The sequence below is a fragment of the Oncorhynchus masou genome, unplaced genomic scaffold (assembly GCF_036934945.1).
Source record: "Oncorhynchus masou masou isolate Uvic2021 unplaced genomic scaffold, UVic_Omas_1.1 unplaced_scaffold_2604, whole genome shotgun sequence".
In the NCBI taxonomy this organism is placed as follows: domain Eukaryota; kingdom Metazoa; phylum Chordata; class Actinopteri; order Salmoniformes; family Salmonidae; genus Oncorhynchus; species Oncorhynchus masou.
Window position 1 is genome coordinate 35,001 of NW_027009044.1, and position 17,065 is coordinate 52,065.

General features: G+C 47.6%; 1 pseudogene; it reads right to left on the reverse strand.

The window, feature by feature from the left end:
* LOC135533702 (epithelial cell-transforming sequence 2 oncogene-like) overlaps positions 1-15,133 on the reverse strand; it is a 34,810-nt pseudogene extending 19,677 nt beyond the window's left edge.
* Between the last annotated feature and the right edge of the window lie 1,932 nt (positions 15,134-17,065).

Sequence of the window (17,065 nt, forward strand, 5' to 3'; positions counted from 1 at the left end):
GGGTTAGACAGGGATGCAGCTTAAGCCCCACCCTCTTCAACATATATATCAACGAACTGGCGCGGGCACTAGAAAAGTCTGCAGCACCCGGCCTCACCCTACTAGAATCTGAAGTCAAATGTCTGCTGTTTGCTGATGATCTGGTGCTTCTGTCACCAACCAAGGAGGGCCTACAGCAGCACCTAGATCTTATGCACAGATTCTGTCAGACCTGGGCCCTGACAGTAAATCTCAGTAAGACCAAAATTATGGTGTTCCAAAAAGGTCCAGTCACCAGGACCACAAATACAAATTCCATCTAGACACTGTTGCCCTAGAGCACACAAAAAACTATACATACCTTGGCCTAAACATCAGCGCCACAGGTAACTTCCACAAAGCTGTGAACGATCTGAGAGACAAGGCAAGAAGGGCATTCTATGCCATCAAAGGAACATAAATTTCAACATACCAATTAGGATTTGGCTAAAAATACTTGAATCAGTCATAGAGCCCATTGCCCTTTATGGTTGTGAGGTCTGGGGTCCGCTCACCAACCAAGACTTCACAAAATGGGACAAACACCAAATTGAGACTCTGCACGCAGAATTCTGCAAAAATATCCTCAGTGTACAACGTAGAACACCAAATAATGCATGCAGAGCAGAATTAGGCCGATACCCACTAATTATCAAAATCCAGAAAAGAGCAGTTAAATTCTATAACCACCTAAAAGGAAGCGATTCCCAAACCTTCCACAACAAAGCCATCACCTACAGAGAGATGAACCTGGAGAAGAGTTCCTTAAGCAAGCTGGTCCTGGGGCTCTGTTCACAAACACACCCTACAGAGCCCCATGACAGCAGCACAATTAGACCCAACCAAATCATGAGAAAACAAAAAGATAATTACTTGACACATTGGAAAGAATTAACAAAAAAACAGAGCAAACTAGAATGCTATTTGGCCCTACACAGAGTACACAGCGGCAGAATACCTGACCACTGTGACTGACCCAAAATTAAGGAAAGCTTTGACTATGTACAGACTCAGCGAGCATAGCCTTGCTATTGAGAAAGGCCGCCGTAGGCAGACATGGCTCTCAAGAGAAGACAGGCTATGTGCTCACTGCCCACAAAATGAGGTGGAAACTGAGCTGCACTTCCTAACCTCCTGCCCAATGTATGACCATATTAGAGAGACATATTTCCCTCAGATTACACAGATCCACAAAGAATTCGAAAACAAATCCAATTTTGAAAAAACTCCCATATCTACTGGGTGAAATTCCACAGTGTGCCATCAGAGCAGCAAGATTTGTGACCTGTTGCCACGAGAAAAGGGCAACCAGTGAAGAACACGCACCATTGTAAATACAACACATATCTATGCTTATTTATTTTATCTTGTGTCCTTTACCATTTGCACATTGTAAAAACACTGTATATATATATAATATGACATTTGAAATGTCTTTATTGTTTTGAAACTTCTGTATGTGTGATGTCTACTGTTAATTTTTATTGTTTATTTCACTTTATATATTATATACCTTACTTGCTTTGGCAATGTTAACACATGTTTCCCATGCCAATAAAGCCCCTTGAATTGAATTGAATTGAGAGAGAGAGACAGAGAGAGAGAGAGAGAGAGAGACAGAGACAGAGAGAGAGACAGAGAGAGAGAGAGAGAGAGAGACAGAGAGCGAGAGAGAGGGAGACAGAGAGAGAGCAAGAGAGAGAGAGACAGAGACAGAGAGAGAGACAGAGACAGAGAGAGAGAGAGAGAGAGAGAGAGAGAGAGAGAGAGAGAGAGAGAGAGAGACAGAGACAGAGACAGAGAGAGAGACAGAGAGAGAGACAGAGAGAGAGAGAAAGAGAGAGGATAGGTCAAAGAATAATTTTAAAAAGCCATTTGAAGGATGTGTTTGCAGAACTCACCTCCTCTGCTGCCAGTGCTGTGAGACCCTCAGTCAGAGCTACAGTCACCTCCTTAGAGACACTCAGATGATCTAGAGCTAACGCCTCCCATAGAAACTGACCTAGGAACAGATCACACATAGAAACTGACCTGGGACCAGAGTCCCACAGAAACTGACCTTGGGTGTGTGTGTGTGTGTGGGTGTTTTTCGTACCCAGTACTCGTCCCCTGGTGTCCAGACTCAGTCGTGGTAGTTGTGGCCCCAGATGGTCCCTCAGGGCTCCTAGAGCCTCCTCCAGCCACTGGGTCTGCCAGCTCCATCCCTGTAACACACCCTCACACACGTAGCGCTGGGCGGGGGGGGACGCACACACACCGCTAACCCCGGTCCAGTCACCACTGCTACATGACCACTCACTCAGGACTGGAAGGAGGAGGAGAGAGAAAGAGAGAAGAGGGGTGAGAGCCTTTACTCGAATTGGCCTCTATTAAACATGGTCAATAGATGTTCAAACTTGATATACAATAACTTGCTAGGTTAGGTCAGGGCTTCCTTCCTCACTCACTGTTCTAGAAGCATCCCTTCCTCCCTGACTCACTGTTCTAGAAGCATCCCTTCCTCCCTCACTCACTCACTGTTCTGGAAGCATCCCTTCCTCCCTGACTCACTGTTCTGGAAGAATCCCTTCCTCCCTGTTCTAGAAGCATCCCTTCCTCCTGACTCACTGTTCTAGAAGCATCCCTTCCTCCCTTCCTCCCTGTTCTAGAAGCATCCCTTCCTCCCTGACTCACTGTTCTAGAAGCATCCCTTCCTCCTGACTCACTGTTCTAGAAGCATCCCTTCCTCCCTTCCTCCCTGTTCTAGAAGCATCCCTTTCTCCCTGACTCACTGTTCTAGAAGCATCCCTTCCTCCCTGACTCACTGTTCTGGAAGCATCCCTTCCTCCCTGACTCACTGTTCTAGAAGCATCCCTTCCTCCCTGATTTACTGTTCTAGAAGCATCCCTTCCTCCTGACTCACTGTTCTAGAAGCATCCCTTCCTCCCTGACTCACTGTTCTGGAAGCATCCCTTCCTCCCTGACACACCGTTCTAGAAACATCCCTTCCTCCCTGACTCACCGTTCTAGAAGCATCCCTTCCTCCCTGACTCACTGTTCTGGAAGCATCCCTTCCTCCCTGACTCAATGTTCTAGAAGCATCCCTTCCTCCCTGACTCACTGTTCTGGAAGCATCCCTTCCTCCCTGACTCACTGTTCTAGAAGCATCCCTTCCTCCCTGACTCACTGTTCTGGAAGCATCCCTTCCTCCCTGACTCACTGTTCTAGAAGCATCCCTTCCTCCCTGATTTACTGTTCTAGAAGCATCCCTTCCTCCTGACTCACTGTTCTAGAAGCATCCCTTCCTCCCTGACTCACTGTTCTGGAAGCATCCCTTCCTCCCTGACACACCGTTCTAGAAGCATCCCTTCCTCCCTGACTCACCGTTCTAGAAGCATCCCTTCCTCCCTGACTCACTGTTCTGGAAGCATCCCTTCCTCCCTGACTCAATGTTCTAGAAGCATCCCTTCCTCCCTGACTCCCTGTTCTGGAAGCATCCCTTCCTCCTTGACTCCCTGTTCTAGAAGCATCCCTTCCTCCCTGACTCACTGTTCTAGAAGCATCCCTGACTCCCTGTTCTAGAAGCATCCCTTCCTCCCTGACTCCCTGTTCTAGAAGCATCCCTTCCTCCCTCACTCACTGTTCTAGAAGCATCCCTTCCTCCTTGACTCACTGTTCTAGAAGCATCCCTTCCTCCTTGACTCACTGTTCTAGAAGCATCCCTTCCTCCCTGACTCACTGTTCTAGAAGCATCCCTTCCTCCCTGACTCACTGTTCTGGAAGCATCCCTTCCTCCCTGACTCACTGTTCTAGAAGCATCCCTTCCGCCCTGATTTACTGTTCTAGAAGCATCCCTTCCTCCCTGACTCACTGTTCTGGAAGCATCCCTTCCTCCCTGACACACCGTTCTAGAAGCATCCCTTCCTCCCTGACTCACCGTTCTAGAAGCATCCCTTCCTCCCTGACTCACTGTTCTGGAAGCATCCCTTCCTCCCTGACTCAATGTTCTAGAAGCATCCCTTCCTCCCTGACTCCCTGTTCTGGAAGCATCCCTTCCTCCTTGACTCCCTGTTCTAGAAGCATCCCTTCCTCCCTGACTCACTGTTCTAGAAGCATCCCTGACTCCCTGTTCTAGAAGCATCCCTTCCTCCCTCACTCACTGTTCTAGAAGCATCCCTTCCTCCCTCACTCACTGTTCTAGAAGCATCCCTTCCTCCTGACTCACTGTTCTAGAAGCATCCCTTCCTCCTGACTCAATGTTCTAGAAGCATCCCTTCCTCCCTGACTCACTGTTCTGGAAGCATCCCTTCCTCCCTGACTCACTGTTCTAGAAGCATCCCTTCCTCCCTGACTCACTGTTCTGGAAGCATCCCTTCCTCCCTGACTCACTGTTCTAGAAGCATTCCTTCCTCCCTGATTTACTGTTCTAGAAGCATCCCTTCCTCCTGACTCACTGTTCTAGAAGCATCCCTTCCTCCCTGACTCACTGTTCTGGAAGCATCCCTTCCTCCCTGACACACCGTTCTAGAAGCATCCCTTCCTCCCTGACTCACCGTTCTAGAAGCATCCCTTCCTCCCTGACTCACTGTTCTGGAAGCATCCCTTCCTCCCTGACTCAATGTTCTAGAAGCATCCCTTCCTCCCTGACTCACTGTTCTGGAAGCATCCCTTCCTCCTTGACTCCCTGTTCTAGAAGCATCCCTTCCTCCTTGACTCCCTGTTCTGGAAGCATCCCTTCCTCCTGACTCCCTGTTCTAGAAGCATCCCTTCCTCCTTGACTCCCTGTTCTAGAAGCATCCCTTCCTCCTTGACTCACTGTTCTAGAAGCATCCCTTCCTCCTTGACTCCCTGTTCTAGAAGCATCCCTTCCTCCTTGACTCCCTGTTCTGGAAGCATCCTTCCTCCTGACTCCCTGTTCTAGAAGCATCCCTTCCTCCTTGACTCCCTGTTCTAGAAGCATCCCTTCCTCCTTGACTCACTGTTCTAGAAGCATCCCTTCCTCCTTGACTCCCTGTTCTAGAAGCATCCCTTCCTCCTTGACTCACTGTTCTAGAAGCATCCCTTCCTCCTTGACTCCCTGTTCTAGAAGCATCCCTTCCTCCTTGACTCCCTGTTCTGGAAGCATCCCTTCCTCCTGACTCCCTGTTCTAGAAGCATCCCTTCCTCCCTGACTCCCTGTTCTGGAAGCATCCCTTCCTCCCTGACTCACTGTTCTAGAAGCATCCCTTCCTCCCTGTTCTAGAAGCATCCCTTCCTCCCTGTTCTAGAAGCATCCCTTCCTCCCTGACTCACTGTTCTAGAAGCATCCCTTCCTCCCTGACTCACTGTTCTAGAAGCATCCCTTCCTCCTGACTCACTGTTCTAGAAGCATCCCTTCCTCCTTGACTCACTGTTCTAGAAGCATCCCTTCCTCCCTGACTCACTGTTCTAGAAGCATCCCTTCCTCCTTGACTCACTGTTCTGGAAGCATCCCTTCCTCCTGACTCACTGTTCTAGAAGCATCCCTTCCTCCCTGACTCCCTGTTCTAGAAGCATCCCTTCCTCCCTCACTCACTGTTCTAGAAGCATCCCTTCCTCCCTGACTCACTGTTCTAGAAGCATCCCTTCCTCCCTGACTCACTGTTCTAGAAGCATCCCTTCCTCCCTGACTCCCTGTTCTAGAAGCATCCCTTCCTCCCTGACTCACTGTTCTAGAAGCATCCCTTCCTCCTTGACTCACTGTTCTGGAAGCATCCCTTCCTCCTGACTCACTGTTCTAGAAGCATCCCTTCCTCCCTGACTCCCTGTTCTAGAAGCATCCCTTCCTCCTGACTCACTGTTCTAGAAGCATCCCTTCCTCCTTGACTCACTGTTCTAGAAGCATCCCTTCCTCCCTGACTCACTGTTCTAGAAGCATCCCTTCCTCCTTGACTCACTGTTCTGGAAGCATCCCTTCCTCCTGACTCACTGTTCTAGAAGCATCCCTTCCTCCCTGACTCCCTGTTCTAGAAGCATCCCTTCCTCCCTGACTCACTGTTCTAGAAGCATCCCTTCCTCCCTGACTCACTGTTCTAGAAGCATCCCTTCCTCCTTGACTCACTGTTCTGGAAGCATCCCTTCCTCCTGACTCACTGTTCTAGAAGCATCCCTTCCTCCCTGACTCCCTGTTCTAGAAGCATCCCTTCCTCCTCACTCACTGTTCTAGAAGCATCCCTTCCTCCCTCACTCCCTGTTCTAGAAGCATCCCTTCCTCCTCACTCACTGTTCTAGAAGCATCCCTTCCTCCCTCACTCCCTGTTCTAGAAGCATCCCTTCCTCCCTGACTCCCTGTTCTAGAAGCATCCCTTCCTCCCTGACTCACTGTTCTAGAAGCATCCCTTCCTCCCTCACTCACTGTTCTAGAAGCATCCCTTCCTCCCTCACTCCCTGTTCTAGAAGCATCCCTTCCTCCCTGACTCACTGTTCTAGAAGCATCCCTTCCTCCCTCACTCCCTGTTCTAGAAGCATCCCTGACTCCCTGTTCTAGAAGCATCCCTTCCTCCCTGACTCACTGTTCTAGAAGCATCCCTTCCTCCCTGACTCCCTGTTCTAGAAGCATCCCTTCCTCCCTGACTCACTGTTCTAGAAGCATCCCTTCCTCCCTGTTCTAGAAGCATCCCTTCCTCCCTGACTCCCTGTTCTAGAAGCATCCCTTCCTCCCTGACTCACTGTTCTAGAAGCATCCCTTCCTCCCTCACTCCCTGTTCTAGAAGCATCCCTGACTCCCTGTTCTAGAAGCATCCCTTCCTCCCTGACTCCCTGTTCTAGAAGCATCCCTTCCTCCCTCACTCACTGTTCTAGAAGCATCCCTTCCTCCTGACTCACTGTTCTAGAAGCATCCCTTCCTCCCTGACTCACTGTTCTAGAAGCATCCCTTCCTCCCTGTTCTAGAAGCATCCCTGACTCCCTGTTCTAGAAGCATCCCTTCCTCCCTCACTCACTGTTCTAGAAGCATCCCTTCCTCCCTCACTCACTCACTGTTCTAGAAGCATCCCTTCCTCCCTCACTCACTGTTCTAGAAGCATCCCTTCCTCCCTCACTCACTCACTGTTCTAGAAGCATCCCTTCCTCCCTCACTCACTGTTCTAGAAGCATCCCTTCCTCCCTCACTCACTCACTGTTCTAGAAGCATCCCTTCCTCCCTCACTCACTGTTCTAGAAGCATCCCTTCCTCACTGTTCTGGAAGCATCCCTTCCTCCCTCACTCACTGTTCTGGAAGCATCCGGTGGCCATCCCAGTAGGAGCTGAGACCTCTAGCCCTGTCAGAGTAGACAGAGACTGGACCAGCAGCACTCCTCTGGCTGAGAGAGGGGGAGAGAGGGGGGAGAGGTGAAGGGAGAGGGGGAGAGGGGAGAGGTGAAGAGAGAGAGGGGGAGGAGAGGTGAAGAGAGAGAGGGGGAAGGAGAGGTGAAGAGAGAGAGGGGGAGGGGAGGTGAAGAGAGAGGGGGGAGGGAGGAGGTGAAGAGAGAGAGGGGGAAGGAGAGGTGAAGAGAGAGAGGGGGAGGGAGGGAGGTGAAGAGAGAGGGGGGGGAGGGGAGGTGAAGAGAGAGAGGGGGGGAGGTGAGAAGGTGAGAGAGAGAGGGGGGGAGGGAGAGGTGAAGAGAGAGAGAGAGACACAGAGAGACTGAGTGCCTGAGTGACTGAGTGACTGAGTGACTGATTTGTAGATTTTATTGTCTGGATGTATGCATTTTGTATTGTGTTAGCTGCTATTGATACCATGTAATGTCGCCATTTCTGAATTTGAAAATAAACCATTCTCTCGATCTACACACCAGACGCTGCGAGGGGACAGAAGATGTCCAACCCTCCTCCCTCCTCAGGTAGAACGACCCAGCCACACAGCTTCTCCCAGAATTCCCTGTAGTCCGGGGTCAGCACACTCCTCTCTGTCACCTCGTAGCCTGGGGTCAAAGAGAGGTCAAAGGTCAAGCAGTGACTATGACCTTCAGTGAACTATAATCCCTGACCCAGTGTTCCATCCTCACCTTGCAGCAGAGTGATCTCCTCCGTACCTCCAGGAGCCAGCACCCCAAGTCTCTGAGCTCGCTGCCCACCCAGAGCCTCTCTGCCTGGGATAACAGAGCCTGGAGGGTCCCTCTGTGGTCGTATAGAACCACCACCACTCCTACTCTCACACCACACAGAACCAACTAGGAGAGGAGAGAAGAGAAATCATTCCAATTCTTGTCAATGCTTTTTAATTAGGAACATTTGGAATTTGGTTTACTTTCTGAATTGACTGTAATTAAAATGTAATTGACCTGAATCCTGTAAGTAATTGACTCTCCCTGCTCTAAATGTCTCACCTCGTAGGCAGGTATCCTGTTGGACAGCAGCAGCAGAAGAGATGGTGAAGGAGAGAGAGAGGAAGAGGCTCTGGGTCTGCTACTGGTGGAAGTGGGCCAACCTCTTCTGTTCACACTGTCCCTGAAACCGTACAGTACCAAACACACACCTTATATATACTGGCCATGAACCAAACACACACCTTATATATACTGGTCATGAACCAAACACACACCTTATATATACTGGCCATGAACCAAACACACACGTTATATATACTGGCCATGAACCAAACACACACCTTATATATACTGGCCATGAACCAAACACACACCCACCCACCCACACATTATATGCACACACACACACACACACACACACACACACACACACACACACACACACTACATAGCAGGTATATTTGCAGCAGGTATATTTCCCTGGTCACCCCAAAGCCAAATCCTCCTTTGGCCGCCTCTCCTTCCAGTTCTCTGCTGCCAATGACTGGAACGAACTGCAAAAATCCCTGAAGCTGGAGACTCATCTCCCTCACTAGCTTCAAGCACCAGCTGTCAGAGCAGCTCACAGATCACTGCACCTGTACATAGCCCATCTGTAAATAGCCCATCCAACTCCCTCATCCCCATACTGTATTTATTTATTTATCTTGCTCCTTTGCACCCCAGTATCTCTACTAGCACATTCATCCCCTGTACATCTATCACGCAAGTGTTAAATTGCTATATTGTATTTACTTCGCCAACATGGCCTAGTTTTTGCCTTTACCTCCCTTATCTCACCTCATTTGCACTCACTGTTTATACACTTTTGTTCTACTGATTGTATTGATTGTATGTTTGTTTATTCCATGTGTAACTCTGTGTTGTTGGTGTCGAACTGCTTGGCTTTATCTTGGTCAGGTCGCAGTTGTAAATGAGAACTTGTTCTCAACTGGTCTACCTGGTTAAATAAAGGTGATCTGGTCTACCTGGTTAAATAAAGGTGATCTGGTCTACCTGGTTAAATAAAGGTGATCTGGTCTACCTGGTTAAATAAAGGTGATCTGGTCTACCTGGTTAAATAAAGGTGATCTGGTCTACCTGGTTAAATAAAGGTGATCTGGTCTACCTGGTTAAATAAAGGTGATCTGGTCTACCTGGTTAAATAAAGGTGATCTGGTCTACCTGGTTAAATAAAGGTGATCTGGTCTACCTGGTTAAATAAAGGTGATCTGGTCTACCTGATTAAATAAAGGTGATCTGGTCTACCTGGTTAAATAAAGGTGATCTGGTCTACCTGGTTAAATAAAGGTGATCTGGTCTACCTGGTTAAATAAAGGTGATCTGGTCTACCTGGTTAAATAAAGGTGATCTGGTCTACCTGGTTAAATAAAGGTGATCTGGTCTACCTGGTTAAATAAAGGTGACATAAATACAACAAAAAACACACACTGTCCCATGAACCAAACAGGTGAGGTCTATATCTATGGTTGGGCACGGCCTCTCACCCCATGGCCTGGGACCTCACATGGCTGGAGAGCTGGCTCTTCTCCAGGGTCAGAGTGGGGGTCAAGTTAAGGCTGACGTCAGGGGTTAAACAGACACGTCCCGTCCTGTCTGACAACCAGGAGGGAGAGGGCTGAACGCTCCTCGTTCTCCCAGGCACCAGCCTCTCTCCCTGGGGACGGCTGACCACTATTCCCCCTGGTCTGTTGCTGTTGCTCCTCCAGGCTGGTCTGGAGGCCAGAGAAGCTCCTGGGGAGAACACAGAGAAAGGAGATATCATCACCAACTCTGTATCTAATCCAACACAGTAATAGAGATGCTTCTATCCAAAGCCACTATCCAGGCCTCATGCTCTACCAGCTGGGTTATACAGCACCACATAACTGATCCTCTCCTCCCCCTTCTGCTCCTCTCCTCCTCTACACCTCTCCTCCTCTACCCCTCTCCTCCCCCTTCTGCTCCTCTCCTCCTCTACATCTCTCCTCCTCTACACCTCTCCTCCTCTACCCCTCTCCTCCCCCTTCTGCTCCTCTCCTCCTCTACATCTCTCCTCCTCTACCCATCTCCTCCTCTACCCCTCTCCTCCCCCTTCTGCTCCTCTCCTCCTCTACCCCTCTCCTCCTCTCTCTCCTCTTGTCATTACATTTACATTTAAGTCATTTAGCAGACGCTCTTATCCAGAGAGCGACTTACAAATTGGTGAATTCACCTTCTGACATCCAGTGGAACAGCCACTTTACAATAGTGCATCTAGATCATTTAAGGGGGGTGAGAAGGATTACTTTATCCTATCCTAGGTATTCCTTGAAGAGGTCCTCTCAGTCACTCTTCTGCTCCTCCTCTCCTCCACTCTCATCCTCCAATCTCTCCACTCTCTCCTCTCCTCCACTCTCTCCCTCTCTCCTGTCCTCCACTCTCTCCTGTCCTCCACTCTCCTCCACTCTCTTCTCTCCTCTCCTCTCCTCCACTCAACTCTCTCCTCTCCTCCACTCTTCTCAACTCTCTCCTGTCCTCCACTCTCTCCTTCACTCTCCTCTCTCCTGTCCTCCACTCTCTTCTCTCCTCCACTCTCTTCTCTCCTCCACTCTCTCCTGTCCTCCACTCTTCTCCTCTCCTCAACTCTCTCCTCCTCTCCTCCACAACTCTCTCCTCCACTCCTCTCCTCCACTCTCTCCTCTCCTCCACTCTCGTCAACTCTCCTCCTCTCCTCCTCTCACTGACTCTTCTGCTCCACCACTCTCTCCCGGATGGTTTGTCTGATCCTCCTCTCCCTGCATCTCTCCTCCTCCCTCTCTCCTCTCCTCCACTCTCTCCTCAACTCAACTCTCTCCTCTCCTCAACTCTCTCCTCTCCTCCACTCTCTCCTCTCCTCCACTCTCTCCTCTCCTCCACTCCTCCTCTCACTCACTTTTCTGCTCCTCCACTCTCTCCCGGATGGTTTGTCTGATCCTCCTCTCCCTGCATCTCTCCTCCTCCTCCTCCCTCTCTCCTCTCCTCCACTCTCTCCTCAACTCAACTCTCTCCTCTCCTCAACTCTCTCCTCAACTCAACTCTCTCCTCTCCTCCACTCTCTCCTCTCCTCCTCTCACTCACTTTTCTGCTCCTCCACTCTCTCCCGGATGGTTTGTCTGATCCTCCTCTCCCTGCATCTCTCCTCCTCCTCCTCCCTCTCCTCCACTCTCTTCTCTCCTCTCCTCAACTCTCTCCTCCACTCTTCTCTCCTCCTCTCACTCACTCTTCTGCTCCTCCACTCTCTTCTCTTCTCAACTCAACTCTCTCCTCTTCTCTCCTCAACTCTCTCCTCTCTCTTCTCTCCTCTCCTCTCGTCCTCTCACTCACTCTTCTGCTCCTCCACTCTCTCCCGGATGGTTTGTCTGATCCTCCTCTCCCTGCGTCTCTCCTCCTCCTCCTCCCTCTCTCCAGAGCAGGGCATGTTGAGGGTGCCGTACGTTTGTGCTGCCTCTCTGGGTGTCAGCCAGTCCAGAGTGGACACACAGGACACATAGTGGCTCTTCCACCCACCATACTCTCTGTCCCCTGGATTATAGGGCAGGAACCAGCCCAGGCGCACACACCTCACCGACCACAGACAGTCCTACGGAGAGAGGTGTGTGTGTGTGTGTGTGGGGGGGTATAGAGGTCGGTTAACCTCACCAGTACTAAAGGGAGAAAGAGGAATAGAGAGAGAGAGGAAGTGTGTGTGTGTGTGTGTGGGGGGGGGTATAGAGGTCGGTTAACCTCACACACAGTAGAGAGAAAGAGGAATAGAGAGAGAGAGAGAGGAAGGAGTGACGGAGAGAAAACGAGCCCTGACCTCTAACCCCTCACCTGTTCAGCCAGGACCCTCCAATGCCAGCTGACCTGTGCGGCAGAGCAGAGGTCACGAGGGGTCAGGAATGACATCACATAGAGAGACAGGAACCGTGGCAACACGGAGGTGAAGTCCACGCGCGTCACCGGCACGATCTGCATCAGCCAATCCCTGCAGGACCTAGGGTCACGGAGTCAGAGATTTAGAGCCCCTCATGGGAAAAAGTACTACTGAATTACTACACAAGATCTACAGAAAACTAACAAGGTTTCTACTACTGGATTGCTATTGAGATGTGTAGGAAACCGGTGGTGTTTTATGTAACGTTATTCATTAAAGTGGTAATGGGTGATACATTGGGACGTATCACAAATGGTATCACAAAAACTACATATATCCTATTTCAATCCCTACATCATTCTTCCTTACCGAGCGTTTGGGTGTCAACTACTTAAAACTTAACTCAATTCCTACATGTTTTACTATTGAATGTATTAATATTATTAATTAATATTGGTCATGCCTACGCATTACCACTGTATCACAATCAATTCCTACATGTTCATATCACACAAGAAATAAACTTCCACAAACTTAATTGCAATTGTTTTTATTTACTTGATTACATTTAATACATTCATTCATTACAACATTTTTTTTTAAATCCATTTGAGGCCTTGTCTTCATTCAGCTTTGACTTAACTATCTTCAGATCCTCTTCCAACTCGTAACCTTTTAGAAAATAAAGACGAGCACAAGAGACAACCAATTAAAAGCCATAGCAATCATCTGCTAACAAAGTTCAAAGTGCGTTTGGAAAGTATTCAGAACTCTTGACTTTTGTTACGTTACATCCTTATTCTAAAAATTGTTATGTTTTTAATTCATCAATCTACACACAATACCCCATAATGACATCACAATACCCCATAATGACATCACAACACCCCATAATGGCGTCACAATACCCCATAATGACATCACAATACCCCATAATGACAAATCCAAAACAGGTTTTTATACATTATTGCTAATTTATCACATTTACGTAAGTATTCAGACCCTTTACTCAGTACTTTGTTGAAGCACCTTTGGCAGTGATCACAGCCAGGAGTCTTCTTGGCTAAGATGCTACAAGCTTGACACACCTGTATTTGGGGAGTTTGTCTCATTCTTCTCTACAAATCCTCTCACTCTCTGTCAGGTTGGATGGAGAGCGTCACTGCACAGCTATTTTCAGGTGTCTCAAGAGATATTCGATCGGGTTCAAGTCCGGGCTCTGGGTGGGCCACTCAAGGACATTCAGAGTCTTGTCCCGAAGCCACTCTTGTGTTGTCTTGGCTGTGTGCTTAGGGTCGTTGTCCTGTTGGAAGGTGAACCTTCACCCCCAGTCTGGGGTCCTGAGCGCTCTGGAGCAGGTTTTCATCAAGGATCTCTCTGTACTTTTCTCCATTAATCTTTCCCTTGATCCTGACTAGTCTCCCAGTCCCTGCCGGTGAAAAACATCCCCACAACATGATGCTGCCACCACCATCCTTAGGCATGGTGCCAGGTTGGTGCCAGGTTTCCTCCAGGTGTGACGCTTGGCATTCAGGCCAAAGATTTCCATCTTGGTTTCATCAGACCAGAGAATCTTGTTTCTCATGGTCTCAGAGTCCTTTAGGTGAATTTTGGCAAACTCCAAGCGGGCTGCCATGTGCATTTTACTGAGGAGTGTCTTCCGTCTGGCCACTCTACCATAAAGGCATGATTGGTGGTGCTGCAGAGATGATTGTCCTTCTGGAAGGTTCTCCCATATCTGAAGTTCTGTCAGAGTGACCATTGGGTTCTTGGTCACATCCCTGACCAAGGACCTTCGCCCCCGATTGCTCACTTTGGCCGGGCGGCCGGCTCTAGGAAGAGTCTTGGTGGTTCCATCATTCTTAAATGGAAGAAGTTTGGAGGCCACCGTGTTCTTGGGGACCTTCAATTATTGCAGAATTGTTTTTGTACCCTTCCCCAGATCTGTGCCTCGACACAATCCTGTCTCGGAGCTCTATGGACAATTCCTTCATCTGACGGATTCTGTTAAAATGTAACATGTTTCAAGGTAAACTGTAGTTTGTTTTGTATCCTGTTTAGTGAATGATTACTGTGAGTATTAATAAAGTTTAGACCATGAAACTGTGTGTATGTTAATTTAAAAAAGGTTGACCTAATGAGACAAGTGTGTGCCTTTCCAAATCATGTCCAATCAATTTCATTTACCACAGGTGTACTCCAAACAAGTTGTAGAAACATCTCAAGGGTGATCAATGGAAACAGGATGCACCTGAGCTCAATTTCAAGTTTCATAGAAAAAGGTCTGAATACTTATGTAAGTAAGGTATTGTATATATATAAATAAATATATATAAATAAATAAATAAATATATATATATATATATATACACACATTTGCAAACATTTCTGAAAACCTGTGTTTACGATTATGGGGTATTGTGATGTCATTATGGGGTATTGTGATGTCATTATGTGGTATTGTGTGTAGATTGATGAGAAAAATAAATAATTTAATTGATTTTAGAATAAGGCTGTAACGTAACAAAATGTGGAAAAAGTCAAGGGGTCTGAATACTTTCCGAATGCACTGTAAGACAACACAGAAAAACATTTGATAAACAATGTTAATCTTACCAACAATGGCCTCCAGTCTTCTTATGTCGAGGGCCTCCTTGGCAACAGGTTAAAAGATGTCAGTAGAATGGGTAAGTATATTAATATGAAAATACTCTACATTTCCATTCAAACACACGTGCGTTCCATGAGTTCCATGTGTTCCATGAGTTCCATGTGTTCCATGAGTTCCATGTGTTCCATGAGTTCCAAGGGGTCCATGAGTTCCAAGGGGTCCATGAGTTCCATGTGTTCCATGAGTTCCATGTGTTCCATGTGTTCCATGCGTTCCATGAGTTCCATGTGTTCCATGAGTTCCATGTGTTCCATGCGTTCCATGAGTTCCATGCGTTCCATGTGTTTGATGCCATTCCATACGCTAATTTCCAGCCATTATTTATGAGCTGTCCTTCACTCAGCAGCCTCCACTGCTACATTGGAACATTTCAATGGGGCTAGCAAACAGCTCGGCTAAACACAATACATCTCTATGAAAACGGCTAACGGCTAAGACCATTTTGGCTAGCAATCTTTTTGATGTGGTAACAAGTTATATAAAAGGCTAAACAATGACATGACAGAATTCATAAAACATAAAGGAAAGTTAAACTTACAGATGGCGCCAGCATAATAAGGGTTATGAAAGACAGGATGACAAAGGATGGGAAATGATTACATTTGGGATTGTCAAACAGTAGCTAGCTAACAACAACCAACTACTTCCCATTTTGTCTTCTTCTGTGGTAACGAGCACAGGAAGTGCAGCCACGAGCTGCCAAACTCTACTAATGACTACTGAACAATCGGTGGAGTCTGCCTGTAGTGTTTTGACTACTTATTCACAAAACAAACAAGTGGTAAAACTCTCTACCTGAATACACTCTGGAAACACAACTATTTTCCTTCTGAAAACTACAAAACTCTACTTGTGTATCTTGACAACTGCATAAACTACACGTTCACTACAGAACCCCTACACATTTCTAAATAGTTACTACCACATGAATAGGTTGTGTGCAGTAATTCAGTAGTACTTTTACATGAGGGAGATCAAAACACTAGGGATGTTTCTTAACAGTGTGATTGAAGTGAGCTTGCTGATTCCCTTGTCCGCTGCATATACAGTGGGGCAAAAAAGTATTTAGTCAGCCACCAATTGTGCAAGTTCTCCCACTTAAAAAGATGAGAGAGGCCTGTAATTTTCATCATAAGTACCCTTCAACTATGACAGACAAAATGAGAAAAGAAAATCACATTGTAGGATTTTTTACGAATTTATTTGCAAATTATGGTGGAAAATAAGTATTCTCAGATGAAGCAGAAAGCACGCCAAGGTAACACTACTTAATGGTAAAGAAGTGAAGCCCCTGATATTGACAATAATTTAAATTACTATTTCACTAAAGTGGAACAACTCAGAAGTTAAATGAACACTGAACAGCAAACAAACCATAAAGGAAAACATCTGTACTAAAAAATCAAATCCTACCGGCTCTGACGCTCTTTGGATGTGGCAGGGCTTGAAAACTATTGCGGACTACAAAGGGAAACCCAGCCGCGAACTTCCCAGTTGTACAAGCCTACCAGACAAGCTAAATGTATTTTATGCTCATGACAGGCAAGCAACACTGAAGCATGCGTGAGAGCAACAGCTGTTCTAGATGACTGTGTGATAACGCTCTCGGTAGCCGATGTGAACAAAACCTTTAAACAGGTCAACATTCACAAAGCCGGATGGATTACAAGCATGTGCGGACCAACTGTCAAATGTCTTCAGGGACATTTTCAACCTCTCCCTGACTGAGTCTGTAATACCTACATGTTTCAAGCAGACCACCATAGTCCATGTGCCCAAGGAAGCGAAGGTAACCTGCCCAAATGATGACTGTCCCGTAGCACTCGGTAGCCATGAAGTGCTGTCAAAGGCTAGTCATGGCTCACATCAACAGCATCCTCCCAGATACCGTAGACCGACTCCAATTCGCATTCTGCATCAACAGACCCACAGATGACGCAATCTCAATCGCTCTCCACACTGCCCTTTCCCACCTGGACAAAAGGAACACCTGTGTGAGAATGCTGTTCATTGACTACAGCTCAGCGTTCAACACCATAGTGCCCACGAAGATCATCAGTAAGCTAAGGACCCTGGGACTAAATACCTCCCTCTGTAACTGGATCCGAGACTTCCTGACAGGCCACCCCCAGGTGGTAAGGGTAGGCAACAACATGTCTGCCATGCTGATCTTCAACACTAGGGCCCTTCAGGGATGTGTACTTAGTCCCCTC